Below are 23,892 nucleotides of genomic sequence, written 5' to 3' on the forward strand. Positions count from 1 at the left end.
AAAGCAGAAGAGGAGGGCATTTTCCGAACTCATTCTGTGTGGCCCTATTACTCTGATACCAAAAACAAAGCTATCACTAGAAAATTAGAGACTAATATCCCTTATGAATATAGATGTAAAAGTCTTCCAACAATACAGAAACAAATAAAAATTCAGCAACACATAAAAAGGACTATAACACCACTAACAAGTGGGATTTATCCCAGAAACAGAAAGTTGGTTTGATATCTGAAAACCAATTAATGTGTAACACATATTAATAAAGGACAAGTCACATTATCATCAAAACGGACAAAGAAAACAGATTTGGCAAAATCCAAAGCCTTTAATGATTAGAAAACAGTCAACAAACGAGGACCAAAGGAAAATATTCTCAATCTGATAAAGGCCATATATACAAACTCCGCAACCATTTAATGGCAAATGACTGAATGCTTAAGGAACAAGACAAGCATATCCACTCTCACCATTTCAATTCAACATTGTACTAGAGGTTCTAGCTGGAAAAAAATCAGCCGAGAAAATCTAATGAGAGAGATACAGACTGGAAAGGAAGAGGCAAAAACAATCTCTTTGTAAATGACATGATTTTGTATCTAGAAAATGCTCAGGAATCCACTAAAAAAATAATGAGTGTGGCAAGGTTGCAGGATACAAGGTCAACATGCAAAAATTATTTTTCTATACACTTGTAATGAGTAATCTGAAAATGAAATAAAGAAAAACCATTCCATTTACAATAGCATCAGAAGGAAAATATTTAAGAATAGATTTAATGTATGAAGTGCAGAACTTACACTAGGAAAACTCTACAAAGCATTGTAAGCAGCTAAGATGATTTAAATGAATGGAAAGACATTCCATGACCATGAATCAAAAGACTTATTATTATTAAAACAGCAATAGTCGGGTGGTGCCTGGGTGGGTCAGACATTAGGCTTCTGCCTCTGGCTCAGGTCATGATCCTAGGATCCTGGGATCCAGCCCCACATCTGGCTCCCTGCCTCAGCAGGAAGCCTGCTTCTCCCTTTCCCACTCCCCCTGCTTGTGTTCTTGTTTACACCCTCTCTCTCTCTCTGTCAAAAAAATAAATAAAATCTTAAAAAAAACCCCAAAACCAAAAATTCCCCAAAATGGCAATAGTCTTCAAATTTATTTTCAGATTCAGTAAATTCCCATCAAAATCACAACTGCATTTTTTCCCCCAATAATGGACAAACTGACTGGAAAATTTATATGGAAATTCAAGGAATCCCAAATAGCCAAAACAACTGGAAAAGAAAAAGTTGAAGGACTCACATTGCCCAATTTCACAAACTACAAAGTTATAGTAATTGAAACAGTGTGCACTGGCATAAAAAGACACACATACATTGATAGAATAGATTTAGAGTCCAAAAATAAACCCATACATTATTATAGTCAACTGGTTTTGGACAAGAGTGCCAGGACAATGCAATGGAGAAAGAATGGGCTTTCCAACAAACCGTGGTGAGATAATTAGAAAGCTGCCTGTAAAAGAATGAAGTTGGGCCCCTACCTCAGACCATATATAAAAATTAACTTAAAACGGACCAAAGACCTAAATGTAGGAATCAAAAGTATAAGACTCTACAAATACACAGGATTACACAAAGGTTACTCAGATAAGATACCCACCACACAGAAACAAATGAAAAAGAAGGTAAATTGGACACTAAAATGGCAAACTTTTGTGCTTTGGAAAGTATCGTCAAGAAAGTGGAAAGACAACTCATGGGATATGAGATAATATTTGCAAAACATCTATCTGCTAAGGAACTTAAGTCTAGAATATATAAAGAACCTTTACAGCTCAATAATAAAAAGAACAATACAATTTAAAAAGTGGGCAAAGCATTGGAATAGACATTTCTCAGATGAGATATACGAGATGGCCAATATGCACCAAAAAGATGCTTGACGTCATTAGTCACCAGGGAAGTGCAAATCAAAGCCACAATGAAGTATCACTATATACCCAATAGGACTGGTATAATAAAAAAGACATAATAACAAGTGTTGGTGAGGATATCTCCACTAGAACCCTCATAATCTGTTGGTAGGAATGTAAAATGAAATCTTCACAATGGAAGAGTCTGGCCATTCCTAAAAAGGTTAAACATACAGTTATTATATGACCCAGCAACTCCAAACCTAATTATATACTCAAGAAAACCAAAAACATGTCCACATGAAGTTTTGTAACAGATGTCCATTGTAGCATTATCCATAACAGCCAGGAAGTAGTTTGGAACAACCCAATGTCCATCAACTAGGATAAACAAAGTGTGGTATATTTACATATAAATGAGATTTTTTTTTTTTTTTTAATTTGAGAGAGAGACAGAGATACCAAGAGAGAGCATGAACAGAGAGGAGAGGGAGAAGCAGGCTCAACTGATTGCAGGGCTCAATCCCAGAACCTTGGGATCATGACCTTAGCTGAAGGGACTTAACCAAATGAGCCAACCAGGTACCCCATCCCAGGATCCCAGGACTGTGACCTGAGCTGAAGGCACTTAACTGACTGAGCCCAACCAGCTGCCTCCATTTAGTTTTATTTGGCAATAAAACAGAATGAAGTACTGTCACATGCTACAATATAGAAGAACCTTGAAAACATGCTAAGTGAAGGAAGCTGGTCATATATTGTAAGATTCTATGTATATGAAATGTCTGGGACAGGAAAATCCACAGCGACAAAAAAATAAATTAGTGGTTGCCTTGGGCTGGTGGACTGAGGAAAAATGGGTAGTGATGACTAATAAGTACAGGGTTTCTTTTTTGGGCTGATGAAGCTTTTCCAAATGGTTTGTAGGGGCGCCTGTGTGGCACAGTCTGTTAAGCATCCAACTCTTGGTTTTGGCGCAGGTCCTCATCTCAGGGTTGTGAGATCGAGCGCTGTGTCCACTCCCTACTCAGAGTGGAGTCGGCTTCAGATTCTCTCCCTCTGCCCTTCCTGCTGATGCTGTGTCTCTAAAATAATCTTTAAAACAAAATGGATTGTAGTGATGATTGTACAGCTCTTTGAATATACTAGACTGTTGAATTATATACTTTAAATGGATGAATGGTATAGTATATGAATTATCTCTCTGTAAACCTGGTAGCCAAAAAATTATGAGACGATCAGGGAAAATTGAAGATTGACTGGGTTAGACCATGATACTAGGTATTAATTTCTTAGGTATGATGGTGGTATTGAGGTATATTCATTTAAGGGAGAATCTTATCTTTTTTTTTTTTTTTAAGATTTTATTTACTTATTTGACAGAGACAGACACAGTGAGAGAGGGAACACAAGCAGTGGGGGTGGGAGAGGGAGAAGCAGGCTTCCCGCTAAGCAGGGAGCCCAATGCGGGGCTTGATCCCAGGACCCTAGGATCATGACCTGAGCCAAAGGCAGACACTTAATGCCTGAGCCACCCAGGCGCCCGGAGAATCTTATCTTTCAGAAATACTAAAATATTTGTGGATGAAATAATTTTAAAAATTATTCTCTTGACCCTACCTATCCCTTGAATTATCACTCCACTTTTCTTCCCTCCCCTTTCTCCCCGCCCAATTACCTATCCTCCTCCTTTCCAATTCTGTTCCTACCACTCTCTTTTGGACCCATTCCAATCAGGCTTCCATACTTATCCCTCCATTGCTATGGCCAACAGTTAATTATAGCCCATTAGCAATTGATTTGGTTGCTCTTCCTTGCTTCCTTTCCTGATTTCCTTTTTTTCAGTGGCTGACCTTTCTGTCTCCTTTGCTGGCTTCATTACCACCCCAGTCCTTAAATGCTAGAGTACTCCAGGCCTCAGTCTTTAGATAATTTTCTCAAATTTTTGTCTACACTTAATATCTAGATCATGTCACGGCTTTTAATACTAGGTGCTTGTGTCTCCCACATTTACATATTCAGCCTAGACCTTTCTTCTGAACTCCAGATTCAATATCTAACAGCCTTGATATTCCCATGTGCTAATTTAATAGGTATTTTATTGTTTGTTTGTTTGTTTGAAGTAGGCTCCATACCCAGTGTGGAGTCCAATATGGGGCTTAAACTCATGGCCCTGACATCAAGACCTGAGCTGAGCTCAAGAGTTGGACACTTAACCAAGTAAGCCACCCAGGTGCCTCTTAAAAGACATTTTAAACTCAACATCTCCCAAACTGAATTTCTTATTGCTTCCCATTCCCATCCTGCTCCTCCCAGTTTTTGCCATTTCAGTAAACGGCAGCTCCATTCTTTAAACTGCTCAAAAAATACTGGGGAGTCCCCTTAACTGCCCTTTTGCTTACACCCTGTATCAACCAATTTATCAAATCCTATGTGCCATCTTGGCTGAATACATCCAGACACCTTACTACTCCACTGCTTGCACTTTCCCCAAGCCCCCATTGTCTCACTTGCAGAACAGCAATAGCCTCCTAATCTGTCCCTCTTGCTCCCTCACAATCTATTCTCAAAACTCCCTTACTCTCAAAACAGAAGCTATAGTGATTCTTTAAAAATAGAAGTAAAATCATTTTACCTCTCTGCTCAAAACCTTCCAATGGCTTCCCCTCTCAGTAAAAGCCAAAATTCTTACAATGCCCTGTAAATCCCCACACAATTTGGCATCCTGTTACCTTTGACCTCATTTCCTACTTTTTGCCTGCCACACACTGCTTCTGTTGCTCTGGCCTCCTTCCTGTGCTTAGAATGTAGTAGACATCTTCTTCCCTCACAATGACTTCTGCACTTGCCATTCTTTCTACGTGGAATGTTCTTCTCTCAAGATGGGCATTTTTTGCTCCCTCACCTCCATCAGATCTGTACTCAAAGTATGTTTCTCAGTGGGCCCCCACCCTCACCTGTCCTATTTAAAAAGAAACCTCTTTCCCTATCCTCAGCACTCCTTTTTTCTCCCTTACCACTTCATTTTCCCCCCTTAACACTTATCCTACCTGACACAGCTTATCCTTCTTCATTTACTATTTTATTTTCTATCTCCTACGAGAACATGGATTCCTCCCCCCACCCCCGCTTTGCTAAGTGTTTGGCCCATAATTGGTGCACAGTATTTCTAAGCATGTGAACACTACTTAAAATGCACTTATAATCTCTGCTTCACTGTTTGGTGCTAGCTTCATAAGCATTTGAGCATGTATCCCTGAGGAAGATGAGGCTGACTGAATAGAAACACTGTCCACTCAATCAAGACTATGATATCCATCTTTGTAAAGGAGACCAACGCAGAGACGAGGAATTCTAGAGGGTTAGATTTCAACTGCTGCCTTGGTACCAATAAGCCATGTGACACTGGGCAAATAAGTTTTCCTTTCTGGCCATTTATTTCCTCCCCTGCCAAATGGATCATTGCTTTGAATGATCCCATAGGTTTCTGAGAATGTAAAATGAAAGATGAAATGTTGAGTAGGAAATGATGTGTCTTATTAATTTCTCTAGTACGTACAAAGATATACTTACCTGGCATTTTAAGATTTTAAAATAAAATCTTAAGATTTTAAAACTTTTAAGATTTTATATATTTGAGAGAGAAAAAGAGAGAGAGAGAGCATCAGCTGGGGAAGGGCAGAGGGAGATACAGATGCCCTGCTGAGCAGGGAGCCTGACTTGGGGCTCAAGCCCAGGAACCTGGAATGGTGACCTGAGCCAAAGGCACACACTTAACCAACTGAGCCATCCAGGTACCCCTGACATTTTGTATTTTTTAAGGGCAACAAACATACCTGCAATCAAACTTCAGAGTTTCTTTTAGGGACCTTAGACCATGTAGTGTAGTTTTGCTGTGTTAAGCCCTTATAATACTAGTAATTTGTGAAAGTTCTTGATGTCAGCATATTCCTTCTCCTGTCAAGGCTCATTTTTTTTTTTTTTTAAAGATTTAATTTGGGGCGCCTGGGTGGCTCAGTGGGTTAAAGCCTCTGCTTTCGGCTCAGGTCATGATCCCAGGGTCCTGGGATCGAGCCCTGCATCGGGCTCTCTGCTTAGCAGGGAGCCTGCTTTCCCTCCCTCTCTCTCTGCCTGCCTCTCTGCCTACTTGTAATCTCTGTCAAATACATAAATGAAATCTTAAAAAAAAAAAAAGATTTAATTTATTTATTTGAGAGAGAGTGCACAAGCAAGAGAAAGGGAGAGAGAGTACAAACAGGGGAGGCAGAGGGGCAGGAGAAGGAGAAGCGGACACCTGCTGGGCAGGGAGCCTGACATGGGGGCTTGATTCCAGCACCCTGGGATCATGACCTGAGCTGAAGACAGATGCTTAACTCACTGAACCACCCAGGCGCCCCTGAAGACTCACTCTTAACATCTAAATTGTTTTCTTTCAATATCCTTGTCCAAATCAGTGAGTAGTCAATACCCGTGGATGTCTAGCTCCCATGGGAGTTTTGTTTCCTAATCATTTGTGTGTGTGTGTGTATGGTTGGTGAGTCTCCCTGCAGCCCATCTGTAAACCAGAATCTTGATTTTCTCACTGGTAAATGTGATGAATAACAATTGGCTCATATTTATTTTGCTGGATTCAATGATACATCAATACTCTACATAAAACAATTGTACAATGCCAGCGATATCTTAAAGCCTCCAATGGAGTATGTATTGGATTTCTATGTATGTATTGAACTGCCAGGGTCGTGCCCCAAAACAGTGCTTTTACCATATTACTATCCCCAGTCCAGGACCTGAAACAACTGGGCTTTCTTTTGGTCTCTAAGTCTTCCCCATCCTATTGAAAGCAGTCTCACAGGTATGTTTTTTACCTTTGTTCACAGCAGCATTATTCACCACAATCAAAAGGCGTAATTAACCCAAGTATCAACCCTGGTATATAAACACAATAGAATAGAATTCAGCCTTAAAAACGAAGGAAATTCTGACACATGCTACAACACTGAAGAACCTCCAGGATCTTATGCTGAGTGAGATAAGCCAGCCACAGAAAGTCAAATACTATATGATTCTACTTATATCTGAGTTGACAAATTTAGAGACTTAAGTAGAATGGTGGTTGCCAGGACTCGGGTGGAGTGAGGAATGAGGAGTTGTTTAATAGGTACAGAACTGCAGTTTTAGAAGATGAAAAGAGGGGATACCTGGGTGACTCGGTTAAGTGGCTGCCTTCCACTAGGGTTGTGGTCCCAAGGTCCTAGGATTGAGTCCCACACTGGATTCCCTGCCCAGAGGGAAGCCTGCTTCTGCCTGCTGCTCCCCCTGCTTGTGCTCGCCTCTCTCTCTTTCTCTGACAAATGAATGAATAAAATCTTAAAAAAAAAAAAAAAGGTGAAAAAGTTCTGGGGATGGGGATTCACAGCAATGTGAATGTATTTAACTTTACTGGCCTATGTAGTTAAGACTGGTTAAACGGCAGATTTTGTGTTATGTGTATGTCACCATAATTTAAAGTTTTAAAAAAAATTCAACATCTTATTTTTTCAAACCTTATTTTCCACTCTTCCTCTGTATTCTCCCCCCTCCCCCACGCTTTTTAATTTACTGCTCTCTACATTGTACTCCCAGCGAAACACTTTATAGCCTTTGCTCCAAGGAGCTTCCTCCCTGGAATGCTTTCATCACCACCCAACCATTTTCAAAAGGTTGTCTGTGCTTTCGCCGCGAAGACAGGTTACTTTTCCTAGATCGAACTAGAAGTCACACCCTCCATGACAAGCCTGCCCCTCCAGACCAGAGTCCTTTCCCTTTCCTCCCCGGCAGAGAGGAGCGAACACAGGGGTTTACTGTTTACGTGCGTCTCTCCGGCCGAAACATCTAAACTGAGTAACAGGGACGTTGAACTCCCCACCCTCCCGCACCCTTCTCACACAAACACTCTCCACCACCGCGGACCTCGGCATTCAAGAGCTCCCAGGGAAGTCAACGCGTTGGGCATCGAGATGGAGGGAAGGCAACTCACACTCCCAAGGAGTGATTTCGTCGACGCAGCGTGTAATTTCACACAAAAGCTCTCAGTGTCAAATTACCTGCGAACATAGGGGTTTGACGCGGCAAAACTGCGGGTCCCTGGGGATCCTTAAAAGCAGCCCGATAATTTGCACAGCTTTCTACCCTCCGAAACACGTTCTCACGCGTCATCCGAAAGTAATGCGAGAGGGAAGACCAAAGCCGAGTTATTTGTGGAGGCGCTCAAGTAAGAAAGGGGTTGTGGCTGGCCGTCTCAAGAGTCTCCGAGGCCACCACGGGCCGACCGCCCTCCGAGAAGAGCAAAGAACCGTTAAAAAGGTTGTGCTTCCGGCTCAAGTGTCGCGCCTAATTGAGAAGGGAAGAGAGAACGGATGCAAGCCCCGGTACGGAAAGTCGCAGGGCACAATTTCCTTCATCCTAGTCACACGATGGTGGGGCGGGATGTGCGTAACCCAGAAGTAAAAGTCCGTTTCCCTCAGATATTAGACCTCGACCACAGGAAGTCCCAGCCGGATGACTTTTATCCAGGCTTTCCTGACCCCCCCCCCTCAGCTCTATTCACTTCACTCCCAGCATCGTGGTGCTCTGTCGCCGCGACCCCTTTCATCCGACCCTCGTGACCTGGCCTGAGTTTTGCCGCAACTTCCCAGGGACCCCCGACAGCACCTGGGCCACCCTTCCCTTAAAGAACTGTTACCCTACGGGTCCCCATCGGGGTCAATTAACGTTCTTCGAAGGGGGAAAAGCTCCTGGGATTTGCAGCTCCCGAAGCCCAGCACAGCCAGGCCGGCGCCTGCGCGGGGCGTTACCATAGAGAGCAGCCGCCTCTCTGGTCTCTGTTTGCACTCTCTATGGTCGAGCCTGGTCCGTGGCGGTAAAAGGGAGACCGCACTGCGCAGGCGCCCTCGGCTTCTAATTTTTTTTTTTTTTTTTTAATCCCCGCACCAAGCGCTTAACCTCATTGGGGTGGAGGAGAAGGCGGCGGCTCTCCCGTCCGCAGCGGCAAGAGTAGCGAATAATATGACTGTAAGTACCCGATTAGGGCGAGGAGATTCAGACCCAGCCCTCCGAGGTCTTTGCCCCCTCGCCTGCCGTGGCGGACGCTGAGTCTGGGTGGGGGCGATGTCCAGCGCTGTCATCGGCTCTTGGGTGCACTTTGGGGGGAGGGGGCGGCCCTTAGGTGGGAGCGGGGCGGGGAGCGGGTTGGGATGGTTGTTTATCCTACCGGTAGGTCCCTAATCCCAGGCTGCTTTGCAGAGGGAGGAGGGGGCGGCTGTGGGGTCAGCTCGGCTTTGTGTGCCCCTCTCTCTTTTCCTCTCCCAGACCCCACCCCAGGCCCCCTTCCTGACCCGAGTCTTCCCGGCCGGGTGGGAGAAGCCAGTGAACAGCCCAGTCGCGTTTGAAAAGAGCCCGGGATTGCGAGGGGAGGGGGCGAGGGAGAGAAACCCACAACAACTAGTCATCGGCGAGTGATGGGTGTGGAGAAAGATCCAGAGGGAAGGGGTACCGGGGAGGCGGGCGGCCGGGGCTCCCAGCCGGTCCAGACAAAAGCTGAGGCGAGCGGCGCCTAGCCGAGCTCGGGGCCGGGCGGGTTGCAGAGGGTTCCTTGGTCCCTAAGGCCCGCAGAGAGCTGCTTTCCGAAGCCAGGAAAGCGGACAAGTGCTGAGTTACGCCTTGTGCAACCTCCTCAACTTGCCTTTGTTGTTCTTTGGTATTGGCAGAGCCGCTCTGACGAAGATGAGTGTGTGATCTTGCACGTTAGCCTGGTTGGGTACAATGGAGCTAATCGAATTTTGCTTTCCATTTTTCGAGCCGCTCGGATGAGTATGGGGGTTTCCAGAGTCTAACTTATTACATAATGTTATATATAAAATAGTTGTGTTTATTTCTCAGATTTAAAAAAAAAACAAAACTAGGTGAAGTCCTTTGAAGCATGTTTTGTTGCATACGGATGAATTTTTTTTGTTTTAGTGTTTGTTCACTCAATACTGACCGTTTGTAGAACCTGTGAGTTCTTTAATCATGATACTTTAATTTGTAGATGTGGCAATGAGAGCTTTGGATTCTGTAGTCCTTTGGGAGGCAGTGATGCAGAAGAGAGAAATGCAGAAGGGAGAAATAGTTTCATGCTGCCATGTGCCTTGCACCCTATTCTGGTGCCACAGTATAAATTCTAGTTTTAAAGATTGTTGCTTTTATTACTATTATTATTTGTGACATTTACTGAGCTCTGGGTCTGAGGCATCCTGGACAGTGGGCTCCTTTTGCTCATAAAGGGAGTGGGAGAATAGTAACATTGATGCAGAGACCTTATAGATAAAAACAAAACCACAATGTCCCAGAGTTAGTGAATATTATTTATCTTCTCCATTTGCTAAGAAAGATTTAAATTTTTGTGAGCTGTTTGCTTATTCGTTTTGGTAAAATCGTGTAACTGCACCATTCTCACCCATTGTTACTCAGATCTGTTTCTGTAATTCATAGTTTGTAAGCTGACATGGAGCAGCACCATTTCTGATTTTTTAAAGTTTTTTTTTTTTTAAACTGAGTTTTCAGCCCTAGCTTTGTATTCTCCCAGCTAAAGTTAACCAAAGTTAGAAATCCTTTGAAGTGACCGTTGGTGGTGAGGGTGTCAAATATTGTATCTCCATGTTACAGTCTAAGCTGAGTGGTAAATACAGGAAAGGCCTTTGCTAACCTTACATCTTAAATTAGTGTTGGAACTGAAAACCCAGATCTCAGGATTTGGGCCACAGACTCAACTTCTATCTAAAAGAGGTAAGCATTTTTTTGCACTAAAAGAAGGAAAAAACTGAAGGTTGGTGTTTATGCTTCAGTAACCACTGCGATAGAATCTCTTAAGTGTAGTTTGGATGATGGGAACTTACTTTTTATAGAGCAAGATTTCAGATCCTTAAAATAGTTTGACAGGGACACTGAGAAATGATTGGCCAAAGAACATTAAGTTTATTGTTCATATGTATTACGTTTTGTTCATTGGTTTTGGGTTTAGATTTTTTTTTTTGCTTCAGTAGTTAATTCTATTTTCTTGGGTGGCTCAGTCTCACAATTTGTAAGTTGAGTGAGATATAGTTTCTTGGATCTGAGACTTAAATTTGTTTCTGAGAGTCCATTTCTTAACAATCTTCTATTTATAAAATCGTTCTTAGATTATACTATTTTTAATTTAGTACTATTGATAAATGATATAAGCACTTAAGGGATTATAATGTTAGGCTAAGAGCTGAGTTATTAAAACTGCCAGTTTTGAAAACTGCAAGCAAAACAGAATCATCGAAAAGGTTTCTTTGAAAATAAGAGAAGGATTTATTAGTCTTAAAAAAAAAAAAAAAGAAAAAGAACTAAGCAAGGGAGAAGTCATTGATGATAGAGTTTTTGGTGTGTAAAATGTAATTTGAGAAAGTAAACAAACCTTTCTACCCAGTGCAAGTAGGACAATGTCCATAACGTGTGAATATGTTTGCCAGAATGACCTCCAAAGGCCTTCTTTTTTAAAAGCCGTGGAGTTTAGTGGTTATTTCTGCTGGGTCTTCAGCGCTCCAGGGCTTGCCTGCCTCCTTTATGCTCAGACCGGTACTGCCATACTGCAGGCTTTTCTTCTCCAGATTGTTACGGCAGTGCCAGTCCATCTTCCCCCACGGATCCCTAAAGATGTGGCTCACATGTGCTCAAATGACGGACTTTCTTTCAGAATGCCTGTGTTGACTTCCCTCTTGTTTCCTGCCTGGAAATCTCATTCCTTGCTGATTCCTTTTGTATCCATTACCTTCCTCCCTGGGAGACGGATGCCCGTGCTTGTATTCTTTACATCCTTGAGGGCAGGGAGTTTGTACGACACTGTGATATCCTCTGTACTTACTACCAGGACTTGTGTAACTAGGGACTTGTGTAACCAGTCACTTTAAATGTATGAACTGTGAAAGGATGAATAAATGTATTGTAACTTAGAATACTTTGAGCTTTGGAAAAACTCTTAGAGGCGCCATAGACCAACCACTGTCCTACCTTTTGTCTACTCTGTTCTGATCATCAACCTTACATTGCAGATGTGCTTCTCTGTTACTGGACAGGTCTTGGTTGCTAGAAAGCTAGTTTAGAGTGTACCAAAATCTGCCACTCTCCTGTTGGGTGTTCTTGGTTGTACCCCCTGAAGCAACATGAAGTCTTGTTTCTTCTCTACATAATAGCCTTTCATTTCCTAGGACAGTCATCAAGCTGTCTGTAGATTTATTAATGAATTAATTTATTAAACTCTTTCTTTAGTTAGCTACCAGTTATCATGAGGGTACAGCTGAAAAGACTACATGGTCCAGGGCTCACAGACTAATAGAGGAACAGAATATTACAAAGTGATGCCAGTTACGCTGGAAGTATGTAAACAGCCCTAGATCCTTTGTACCCTTGTGGTTTTTATAACATTTTTAAAAAAGATTTTATTTTCTTTTTTTAGAGAGTGAGCGGCTCCTAAGCTCAGACTTTCAGGGGAGAGGGGCATCGGGAGAGGGAGGGAGACTCTAAAGCAAGGTCGGTGCTGAGTGCAGAGTCTGTGGGGCTCGATCTCACAACCCTGAGATCAAGGCCTAAGCTGAAACCAGGAGTCGATGTTTAACTGACTGCACCACCTAGTTGCCCCAAGATTTTAATTTTTTAAAGTAATCCTTATACCCAACATGGGGCTCAAATTTACAACCCCTAGGTGAAGAGTCTCATGCTCTACAGACTAAGCCAGCCAGGTGTACCTTCCCCTCATGGGGAAATCAGATTTTACCGCGCTGCTTTCTTTAGGCAAATGCAGTGTCTGAAAAGAAACAGAATTTGCGGTGACCTGACCAGAGTATATAGCTGTTGTCTTAGGTTAAGAAACTGTATCAACGGTTTTCAAACTTTGTTGTACATTCTAGCTCTGCCACTTACTAGCCCTATGACTTTGGACCATGGGCCTATTAAATAATCTCTTTGTATTTTAATAATTTCATCTGTAAAACAAGGGTGAGGGGAGGGCAGGGTTGTAAGGATTAAGTGAGATAGTATATGTCAAGTGCTCAGAGTAGTGACTGGCATATAGTAAGTGGATATGCATGGTATTCCTCTATGTCTTTGTGTAGGAGTTAGTATTAGAAAATTAGAGTATAAGAATATTATTGTATTAGAGAATTAATAAGAGAATTAATGATAACATAGCATAAGAAGCAATAATCAAGTCATAGAATCACTTGATTTTGTTAAAATACAACTGGTCTGAACTTATTTATTCCTGTCCACTCAGAGATTTTGGTCAATTAAGTCTGTGAGACCTGGACAGCCACAGTTGAACAACCCCCAGGTGGTTCTTAAAAAAACCCTCAAAACCCAAAATTAACACTGTGTTAATTTTGTTAGTGATTGCATTTGCTTTTACAAATTAAAAATTTACCAAGTAACATATAAATAGATTCTCCTGAAAGACTGAAACAATGCAGGGGAGCCTGGGTGGCTCAGAAGATTAAGCATCTGCCTTCAGCTCAGGTCATGATCCTAGGGCCCTGGGCTGAAGCCCTGCATCAGGCTCCCCGCTCAGCGGGGAGGCTGCTTCTCCCTCTCCCTCTGCTATTCTCCCCAGCTTGTGCTCTCTGGCTCTATCTCTTGATCAAATAAATAAATAAAATCTTAAAAGAAAAAAAAGATTGAAACAATGCAGATAAAGGTAAGGGTTTGGCCCCAGATCTCAGGCCCCCTGGGAGGCATATCCACTTACCAGTTTGAAATGTATCCTTCTAAACAACTGTTCCTCTTTTTGGTAGCTACACATATGTGAGTATCTTCTTAGTAATAAATAATAGCCAGATTTAAGGGAAAAAATACTCAATTTTCAAAGCACTTTTACATTCCTAATCATCTTTGCTCCTCTCTTAAAAGTCCTTTGAGGTAGATGGGGAAGATAACATCATGATCCTACCAATTTACAAATGAGAAACTAAGATCTGCAGGTTGACGCTCAGTCTGAGATAGCGCTGGGAGAGCCAGGCCTTCAATTTCTCAACTTAAATGTTCTTTTCCTGTCAAGTTACATAATTTTGTTGGATTATTAAAGTTATGGTTCATGAAATCTTCTGATCTTTTTGCCATGTGAATAGCTGCCAAACTAGATTTCCTCTTGTCTTTTAGTGTGTTTCTACTTGCTTTTAAAATTCAAATTTAATAATACATGTATCTTAGAAGATTGAAAAAAATTTAAAAAAGTCTGTGGGACTGTCTGTTACCATGGCACATTTGGGTGAGTTTATGTTTGTTCAGGATAGCTGAATCCACTTTCCACCTGTCTCTGTAAGTGTTTTCCAGTTACCTTTCCAAGCAGAATCAGTTAAATTTATTTATAGTCTTATTATAATAACATAGTAGAAACTTGAGAGACCAGAGGACCAGAGGGAGAAAAGTCACATCAAACCCTCCTAACACAAGCTATTATTTCTTAATGTATCACCTTTGAAGCTATCCATATATTTGTACTTTGTAGTAATTCATATTAGGTCTTTTTAAAAAAAGGTATTATTTATTTATTTGACAGAGATCACAAGTAGGCAGGCAGGGGGGTGGGGAAGCAGGCTCCCTACTGAGCAGAGAGCCCTATGAGGGGCTTGATCCCAGGACCCTGAGATCTGAGACCTGAGCCAAAGTCAGAGGCTCAACCTACTGAGCCACCCAGGCGCCCGTAATATTAGGTCTTGCATGTTTTGGGACTACTTTCCACGTAATGACATATCACTCATCATTTAAGTTTTTTAATAGCTTTGTCATATTTGAGATGATATGACAGATTTTGGGAAACTGGGGTCCTTGACGTAAATATCTTTTTTTTTTTTAAGTTTACTTACTTATTTAAGTAATCTCTACACCTGATGGGGGCTCGAACTCATGACCACAAGATTAAGTCTCATGCTCTTCCAACAGCCACCAGGTGCCACTTTTTTTTTTAATTACATAGACAATTACAGTTAATTACAGTTAATTACAGTGACTATCTTTTTGCATAGAGTTGGCTTCTTTTGTGTTGTTTCTTTAGGGTACATTCAGAGAAATGAGTATTGGGTGACCTTTGATACATATTGCCTGATTGCTGACCAAAAAGTTGTATCAGTTAATAATTTTCCCAGCCCCCTAAGAATGTTATCAATTCCACAAAAATTTTACCAACTTCTGATAATATATTTTAAGTGTATTTTTTGTTACTGTGAGAGATGTGGAATGGCACATTATTTTTATTTTTCATTTATTTAAAAAAATAATAAGCAGTGCACCTGGGTGGCTCAGTCGTTAAGCATCTGCCCTCGACTCGGGTCATGAACCTAGGGTCTTGGGATCCAGCCTCACATTGAGCTCCCTGCTCAGCAGGAGGCCTGCTTCTCTCTCTCCCACTCCTCCTGCTTGTGTTCCCTCTCTCACTGTCTCTCTCTCTGTCAAAAAAAAAAGAAAGAAAGAAAGAAAGAAAGAAGCAGTAATGATGAATTTCTGTATGAACTGACTGTATGCAATTTGTATTAGGCATTACACACAGGTGATCCTCCTTGGTTTTCACTCTTGCCCTGCATTGGTAAAGCTGTTGTATTTCCAGGTAGATGTGGAGAAAAATGCAGCCTTTGCTTTGTGGGACAGAATAGTCTATTTGTCAGCATCAGAATGTAATCTTATTACATTTGCATCTCCTACATTCCAAGAGTTTTTTTGTGCTCAAGGGCCCTGCTTGAAATAATTCAGTAATCAGAATGTCTGGTAGTGGGGGTGAGGGATCTGCTTTTTATACAGATTTCCCAAGTGATTCTGAAGCCACAGAGTTTGAGAGCTGCCTCGGGACTACCTTCTAGCTCATTTTCTACTCAGTTTCTTCCCAGAGTGTGTCTTTCCTGTGGGTAGAGGCCGACTCAGTTAGGAAGGGTTGCTCAGACATGCTAACAGAGGCCTCTTGTATAGAGGGAATGAATTGTGTAGCGGTGCCCTTACTGATACAGAGTAGCCTGGTTCATTCTAGGAACAATAAGCCAGTCTTTCCAAGAGTAGTTGAACTTCATAAAAACAGCTCCTTCTCTGAAGTCTTCTCGTGCTGTTGGCTGTGTTTTATTTCAGTTCTGAGAAGTCATAGAGCTCCCAGACACAAACCATGTCCTGCTCAGCCTTTGGTTGGCCCAAGGTGGTAGGTAGACCCAGTGTCACAATGGCAACGGTCACCATGGATTGAACACCCAACTTTTTATAGGTATGCTGTTGCCAACCCTTAGAGCAACAGGCAGATGCAATTTTCATTTTAGAATGAGAGGAAGCTGAGGTTTAAAAGTTGAATAATTTGTCCACAGTCATACAGCTTGCAGAGTTTGGCTTTCAGATTCTTCAGCTTCCTTTCCATTTGTTTCAGTTTTTCCAGCACAGGTTATTCCTTGTTCGTGAAAGGTCAGTGGGCTGTCTTGGGAGAAAGTCTGTTCCCAGCTTCTGGTGGCATCTAGAAATACCTCCTTACAGGTCAGGAGGGATGTAGAGCAGCAGGCTTCCCACTAGGGTTTCAATGAAGGTTAGATCATCCCTGATTTGAAATCTACCCTTGGACAGTCCAGGTTACTGAAGACATGATATAAATCTTTTTTTTTCTTTTAAATTTTTTTATTGAGAGATATATATATATATATCATAAAAATAACAACATATATAATAATATAACATATAACATAAAATAGGCTATTTTAACCGTTTTTTTTTTTTGAAAGATTTTATTTATTTATTTCACAGAGAGAGATCACAAGTAGGCAGAGAGGCAGAGAGAGGAGGAAGCAGGCAGACAGAGGGGGAAGCAGGCTCCCTGCTGAGCAGAGGGCCAGACGTGGGGCTCAATCCCAGGACCCTGAGATCATGACCTGAGCTGAAGGCAGAGGCTTAAACCACTGAGCCACCCAGGCACCCCATATTTTAACCGTTTTTTAAGAATATCAGTTAGGGCATTACTTAAATTCACAGTTGTACAACCATCATCAGAGTCAGCTTCCAAATCTTTTCCATACAGAAGCCCTGTAACCATGAAGCCATACGTCCCCTTCCTCTCTCTCCCTCAGTTCCTGGTAATTTATAATCTACTTTCAGTTGCTACAAATTTGCCTATTCTAGATATTTCACTAAGTGGAATCATATAATATCTGTCCTTCTATGATTTATTCACTTAGCATAATGTGTTCAAGATTCATTCATGTTGTAGGATGTATGTTACTCTTTTTTAGTTGGTGAATAATATTTCATTGGATGTATATACTACATTTTGTTTATCCTCTCATCTGTTGATAGAACTTGGGTGGTTTCCACTTTTTGACTGTCGTGAATAATGCTGCAGTATATATTGGTTTACAAATTTCTATTTGAGTCTCTGTTCTCAATTCTTTGGGGTGTATACCTAGGACTAGAATTACTGGGTCGTGTGGTAATTGTTTAACTTTTTGAGGACTCATTGAACTTTCCCAGGGTGGCTGTACCATTTGCACTCCTAGTGGGAGTGTACAACGGTTTCAGTTTCTCCATATCTTTGCAAACACTTGCTGTTTTCCGTTATTTTATTTTATTTTTAAAGATTTTATTTATTATTTGATAGGCGGAGATCACAAGTAGGCAGAGAGGCAGGTAGAGAGGGGATGGGAAGCAGGCTCCCTGCTGAGCAGAGAGCCAGATGCACAGCTCGATCCCAGAACCCTGGGATCATGACCTGAGCCGAAGGCAGAGGCTTAACCCACTAAGCCACCCAGGTGCCCCTGGTTATTTTATTTTTAAAGTTATAACGATTCTGATAGTTGTGAAACAGTATCTCACTGTGGTTTTGATTTGTTTTTCTGTGATGACTAAGGTGTTACTTTTTTTGGGTAAATATCTATTCAAGTCCTTTGCATATTATTAGATTGCATTGTCTTTTTGTTGTTGAGTTAGTTTTAGGGGTTCTTGTATGTTCTGGATATTAAACTCTTACCAGATATGTGATGTGTAGGTATTTTCTCCCATTCATTCTGTGGATTGTCTTCACGTTTTCTTGACCATGTTCTTTGATGCACAGCAGTTTTTAATTTTGATGAAGTCCAGTTAATCTGTTTGTTTCTTTTGCTGCTTATGCTTTTGGTTTTATAGCTAAGAATCCATTACCAATCCAAGGTCATGAAGATTTACTCCTATGTTTAGGTTGTTGATTCATTTGAATTAAATTTTTTTTACATGATGTGAGGTAGGGAATCCAACTTCATTGTTTGCATGTAGATATCCAGGTGTTCCATTTGTTTGGAGACCATTTGTTGAAGACTGATATAAACATTTTAATTACATTTATATTTTGGTTTAGGTATTTTTCACTGCCTTACCCTCCTTCATCCTTAACCCTCCTCCCCACCTTCCCGCCCAGTTTTCTTTCTATGAAACAGGATATGTGGATATTTTGTATTGTGTTACAGTTTTGCTGCTTGACATATGAGAGACATTTAATAAATGTGAGTTCCCTTTCTTCCTTTTAATTTTGTATAATTACTTTTAAGTAGTATCTGTTTTCTTTCTTTCTTTGACAGAGGGAAAGAGAGATCACAAGTAGGCAGAGAGGCAGGCGGGGAGAGAGAGGGGGAAGCAGGCTCCCTGCTGAGCAGAGAGCCTGATGTGGGGCTTGATCCCAGGACCCTGAGATCATGACCTGAGCCAAAGGCAGAGGCTTAACCCATTCAGCCACCCAGGCGCCCAAGTGGTATCTGTTTTCAAAATAGATTTTGATGACCTTCAGGGTCGGATATATGTTATATTTCTTTGTTTCCCCATTTCTAAACCTCTCTTGTCTCCCTGCATCCCCATCACTCTAGTCCCCAGTGTAGTACTATGCAAGTGATGGCCTTACCTTTTATTGATTGAATTATAAAGCTGAGTATAGATGTTTGTGGTTATGTTTGGATAATTGCAGAAGATTCTTAAAAAATCAATAATCAGTATATTGTAAAGTTAAAGGTTTTAAATGTAACGTAACTGAAGTTTACCCAAATATCTTATGTCACACACACACAAAATTCCAAAGGCATTTGAAAGACAGATGCTGTATCAATCCTCACATTTGGGAAAAGAACTTAAAAGGACATGCATTTAAAATATCCACGTATCCTGTTTCAAGGGAAGAAAACAGGGAGGGCAGGTGATAAGGATGAAGGAGGGTAGGCAAGGTTTGTTTCATGGATAAATGGAAAATTTTTAGCTTGTTAAATTTAAGATTACAGTAAGCTTTATATTGGGATTTATACTCATTTTAGGGGTAATTTTTATATATTTAGTTTTATAGATTTATCTTTTATATTTAGATTGTTGATCCATTTTGATTTGCATTTTTCACAAATGCTGTTAGTTTAAAAAGTTATTTGAAGTTTGTGGAATAGTGTATATTACTTTTCTAACAAAAATACTATCATTTAAAATACTTTTGCCTAGAAATTCCAAAAGTTAACTAGTGAAGAGGTATCTGAACTTTCTCTTTGGTTCTATATTATTAGATTCCCTCCCAACACTCTCTTTAGTGTTCACTGGGGTCTACTATTATTTGTCCTGAGTGCTCAGACCTCCCTCAGGAGTCCATTTTGTAATGTACCATCCAGATGTCATTGAAGGGGGAGACCTGGTTTGAAGATTGGCCTTTGATGTTTTGTTTTCCACTGGGTTTTGATACTGAAATAGGCATTTCTTAGTGTGTTGTCACATAAACACTTTAATCATATAAGGTACTGGTTATTCTTCCACTGTTTATTTTGGTAGTTCCTTATTATTAATAGTGAAAACAAAAAAAGGAATTATTTTATTCATTTATTTTCTAGTTACAGGCAACATAACATCAGAGAGGTTAGATCAAATCCAGTAATCGACATGCTTTCAGGAAAATTGTCAGCCAATGAAGAGATTCAACAGCTTGAACTCCCTTAGTCGGAATAACGGTTTATTCCAGGGAGAGAAGGAATAAACAATGCAGCCTGTTTTCTTTCACTACCTCTGGCCTTATTTACAGAGAAGTTGGCCTGGTATGAATGTGAATCTGTAGCCATGTATCTGTGTACACAAAGATGGACCCAACTTCTCTGTAAATAAGACCAGAGGTAGTATATAGCTGTATCTGTGCACACAAAATTTGATTCAGTAAGTGTTTTTGTCATTTAATATACCAATTATCCACCCTTCAGACATGGGATCCCATGCTGGGGGGCGGGAAGGTGGTTCTTTAAAAAGAAATACTCTGGGCGCCTGGGTGGCTCAGTTGTTAAATGGCTGCCTTTGGCTCAGGTCCTGATCCCAGAGTCCTGCTCCATGGGGAGTCTGCTTCTCCCTCTCCCTCTCCTGCTGCTTGTGTTCTTTCTCTCGCTGTCTCTCTCTCTGTCAAATAAATAAAATAAAATCTTAAAAAAAAAAAAAAAAGAAAAAGATTCTCAGTGTCGCATTGCCCTCTGTGCAAGCTGATTTGGGCTCATGGGTATGGATTTTCGCCCGATTCTGATTGTGTTTGCCTGTTGGTAGAGAATGGCATGCCAAGGAGATTTCCTATGGCCTGTGACTGCATTTTTAAAGTGAACATGATGGGAAAAGCTTTCCATTCTGTCATGCCTTTTTAGAACTTGGAGGAGGTTTCTGAAATTGCCAAAGAACATTTGTTTGAACAAAATAATAATATTTAGCCTAATTGTATAGCAATGATTTTACAGAATCCTATATGACAGGAGGACAGCTGGGGAAGATAAAGAACATCTTATCATTATGTGATTTGTAGACCTCCTTTGGGGTGGGGTGCGGTAGGCTGAATGGAGGGAACAATATAGGTAGGTGTTCATGAGAGATGGACCTGAAAACCAGAGCCTTTGTGAAAACTGCTGCCATTTAATTAAGAGAGTTATTCTAGGGTATATTCTGGGTAATTAGTAAAGAATGCAGAAACTGTATGCCTCCATCAGAATCTTCACTCAAACGCATTTGACTGTTCTGCCACAGGACAGAGAGAGGGGCTCTCAGCCCTGTTCCAAAGAGCTCTACCACTTAAGAGGGAAGTCAGACAAGCAAGGAGACAGTTATGATTCCTGAGTTAAATGTGCTCCTGTGGGAAGACTGGAGAGGGAAGGGCCCCTATTCTGGGGATAGGAAAAGAGAGATGTCTTAACCCTGTTTTGACCTGAAGTGTGTAAGGCCCTGAACCAGATACGCATGCCTGGTTGGGTACTCTGTGGCCTGTTTGTTGTTTTCCATTTATGTGTTTGCTGGGGACCTAGGTTGTGACTGTGGGGCGAAGAGCCTGCCTCTTCGCCATATTAATACCATGGTCTAATGTTGTGAAGTGTCCACAGACAAGGGCCCAGAAAGCCCCCTTCCTGAGAGAAGGCGTCTGAAACTAGCATCTTTCACAGAATCCTAGGTCTTGATAGAACCAGGACTATTTTCCAATCCTTACTTGAATCACCAGTGATTCAATTTTGGAATTTTGGGGGTAGGGATTAGACATTGTGCTTTTGGGAAACTGCTATTGATATTGCTTCTGGAGAGTGATGGCATTATTAAAAATATGTTTTTATTGTAATTACAAGCTTATTGTGTTCTTTATTGGTTGTCAAACTTTTTTTTTTTTTTTTAAATGTCTAGGGGATAGTCTGTGTCCCTTTTTTTCTTTTTTAACAATTTTATTTTTAAGTAATCTCTATACTCAGTATGGGACTTGAGCTCACAACCCTGAGATCAAGGATCACACTCTTAGCAACTGAGCCAGCCAGTTGCTCCAGTATCCCTTTTAATTATGAGTGAGTGTAAATCTGTTATAGCTGAGTATGAAGATTCTTTTCATTTTGTTTAAATTACCTAGAAAGGAGAAATAGAACTGCTAGTTAAATGCATTAATTTTTTTTTTTTTTTTTTTTTTTTTTTTTAAGATTTTATTTATTTATTTGACAGAGAGAAATCACAAGCAGGCAGAGAGGCAGGCAGAGAGAGAGAGAGGAGGAAGCAGGCTCCCCGCCGAGCAGAGAGCCCGATGCGGGACTCGATCCCAGGACCCTGAGATCATGACCTGAGCCGAAGGCAGCGGCTCATCCCACTGAGCCACCCAGGCGCCCAAATGCATTAATTTTTTAAATAAAATATTTATTTTTTGAACAGGCATTACATAGACATGATTTGAAATTTAAGTTTTCCTCCTCTCCTGTCTTCCATCCACCCAGTTCCCTTTCCTGGAAACACCAGTGTTATTAATTATATATGTGAACAAAAGGCATACATGTATATCTATCTATCTATCTGTCTATCTCCCTTTCCTCCTTTTTTGTACAGACTACTGCAGACTACCCTGTGTTTTCCTCCCTCCCTTTTTCCCTCCCTCCTTTCTTCCTCCTTTCTTTTTTTCTCTTGCAAATCATTCTATGTGAATATGTTAAAGACTTACTTATGGGGCACCTGGGTAGCTCTACTGGGTAAGCATCTCCTTTGGGCCAAGGTCTTGATCCCAGTGTCATGTGATTGAGTCCTGCATCAGTCTTTGTGCTCAGTGGGGAGTCTGCTTCTTCCTTTCTCTCTGCCCTGCCCCCCCCCATTCATTCTCTCAAATAAATAAATAAAATCCTTTTTTTTTTTTTTAAAGATTTTATTTGTTTATTTGACACAGAGAGAGAGTACCAGGAGGGGGTGTGGTGGGGAAAGGGAGAAGCAGGTTCCCGCTGGGCAGATATGTGGGGTTTGATCCCAGGACCCTGGGATCATGACCTCAACCAACTGAGCCACCCAGCTACCCCATAAAAAAAAAAATCTTTAAAAAAAAATAGACTTCCTCATTGTTGTGGGCTTTCTTCTTCTTTTTTTGAGTAGGCTCCATGCCCAGTGTGGAGCCCAATGTGGGGCTCAAACTCTGAGATCAAGAGTCAGATGCTCAAGTGACTAAGCCACAAAGGCACCCCTCCTTACTTTTTTTTTTTTTTTTTTAAATGAAGGCATATCATAATTTACCTAGCCCTTTATTCAGGAGCATTTAGTTTTTTCTAGTCTTTTGCTTTTATAAATAATGCTAGAAAGAATAATCCTATAATAATTTATTTTGCACATATATGAATAAAGTCCTATAAGTTGACATTTTGGGTTGAAAGTTATGTATCTTTAAAATTTCGAGGGATACTGCCAAATCATCCATCTTAGAGGTTGTTTTTTTTTAAAGATTTTATTTATTTGAGAGAGAGTGAGCAGGGGGAGGAGCAGAGGGAGAGGGATAAGCAGACTATGCTAAGTGTGGGACCCAGTGTGAGGCTTGATCCCAGGACACTAAGCTCATGACCTGAGCTAAAATCAAGAGTCAGAGGCTTAACTGGGCCACTCCGGCACCCCCATCTTAGAGGTTTTAACAAAACCCAGCCTGTAAAATGAGAATCCTGTAGTTAATACATTAAAAAATATAATTTTGGGGACACCTGGATGGCTCAGTAGATTAAGCCTTTGACTTGGGCTCAAGTCCTGATTTCAGGGTTATGGGATCGAGCCCCACATCAGGCTCTCTGCTCAGTAGGGAGCCTTCTCTCCTCCACCCCCCCCCCGCCCCCCACCTGCCTCTCTGTGATCTCTCTCTGTCAGATAAATAAAATCTTAAAAAAACAAAACAAAAACTATATGGGGTGCCTAGGTGGCGCAATGGGTTGGGTCTTTGCCTCCAGCTCAGGTCGTGATCTCAGGGTCCTGGGATAAAGCCCCACACTGGGCTCTCTGCTCGGCGAGGAGCCTGCTTCCCCCCATCTCTCTGCCTGCCTCTCTGTCTGTCTCTCTGTCAAATAAATAAAATCTGAAAAAAAAACCTATAAAGATAAAATTTTGTAAAAGTGTATGAACACTGTTATATGTCATTTTTCAGTTAAAATGTAGCTATGCTTCAGTGATTAAAAAACCAATCGAGCACTTGCCTTCTCATTACTTGTTTG

At 41.2% G+C, this 23,892-nt stretch overlaps 1 protein-coding gene and 1 long non-coding RNA gene across 15 annotated transcripts in view; one reads left to right on the plus strand and one right to left on the minus strand.

The window, feature by feature from the left end:
* The window catches only part of LOC123387932, a 41,707-nt gene extending 32,964 nt beyond the window's left edge, over positions 1–8,743 (minus strand). The window contains exon 1 of the long non-coding RNA XR_006602437.1: positions 7,999–8,743. This is a non-coding gene — a long non-coding RNA (uncharacterized LOC123387932). The remainder of the gene's footprint in view (positions 1–7,998) is intronic.
* Positions 8,744–8,849: 106 nt separating this feature from the next.
* The window catches only part of CLASP1 (cytoplasmic linker associated protein 1), a 271,909-nt gene continuing 256,866 nt past the window's right edge, over positions 8,850–23,892 (plus strand). For 11 of the 14 annotated variants that reach the window (XM_013060082.2, XM_013060081.2, XM_013060080.2 and 8 more), the window contains exon 1: positions 8,851–8,965. The gene's annotated coding sequence lies outside the window, so the exon portion shown is untranslated. Of the gene's footprint in view, positions 8,966–23,892 lie in introns of all 14 variants that reach the window. The other 3 variants (XM_013060079.2, XM_013060078.2, XM_045066557.1) reach the window with 1 other exon arrangement.

The sequence above is a fragment of the Mustela putorius genome, unplaced genomic scaffold (genome assembly GCF_011764305.1).
Source record: "Mustela putorius furo isolate JIRA1106 unplaced genomic scaffold, ASM1176430v1.1 tig00003867_pilon_pilon_pilon, whole genome shotgun sequence".
Lineage (NCBI taxonomy): Eukaryota > Metazoa > Chordata > Mammalia > Carnivora > Mustelidae > Mustela > Mustela putorius.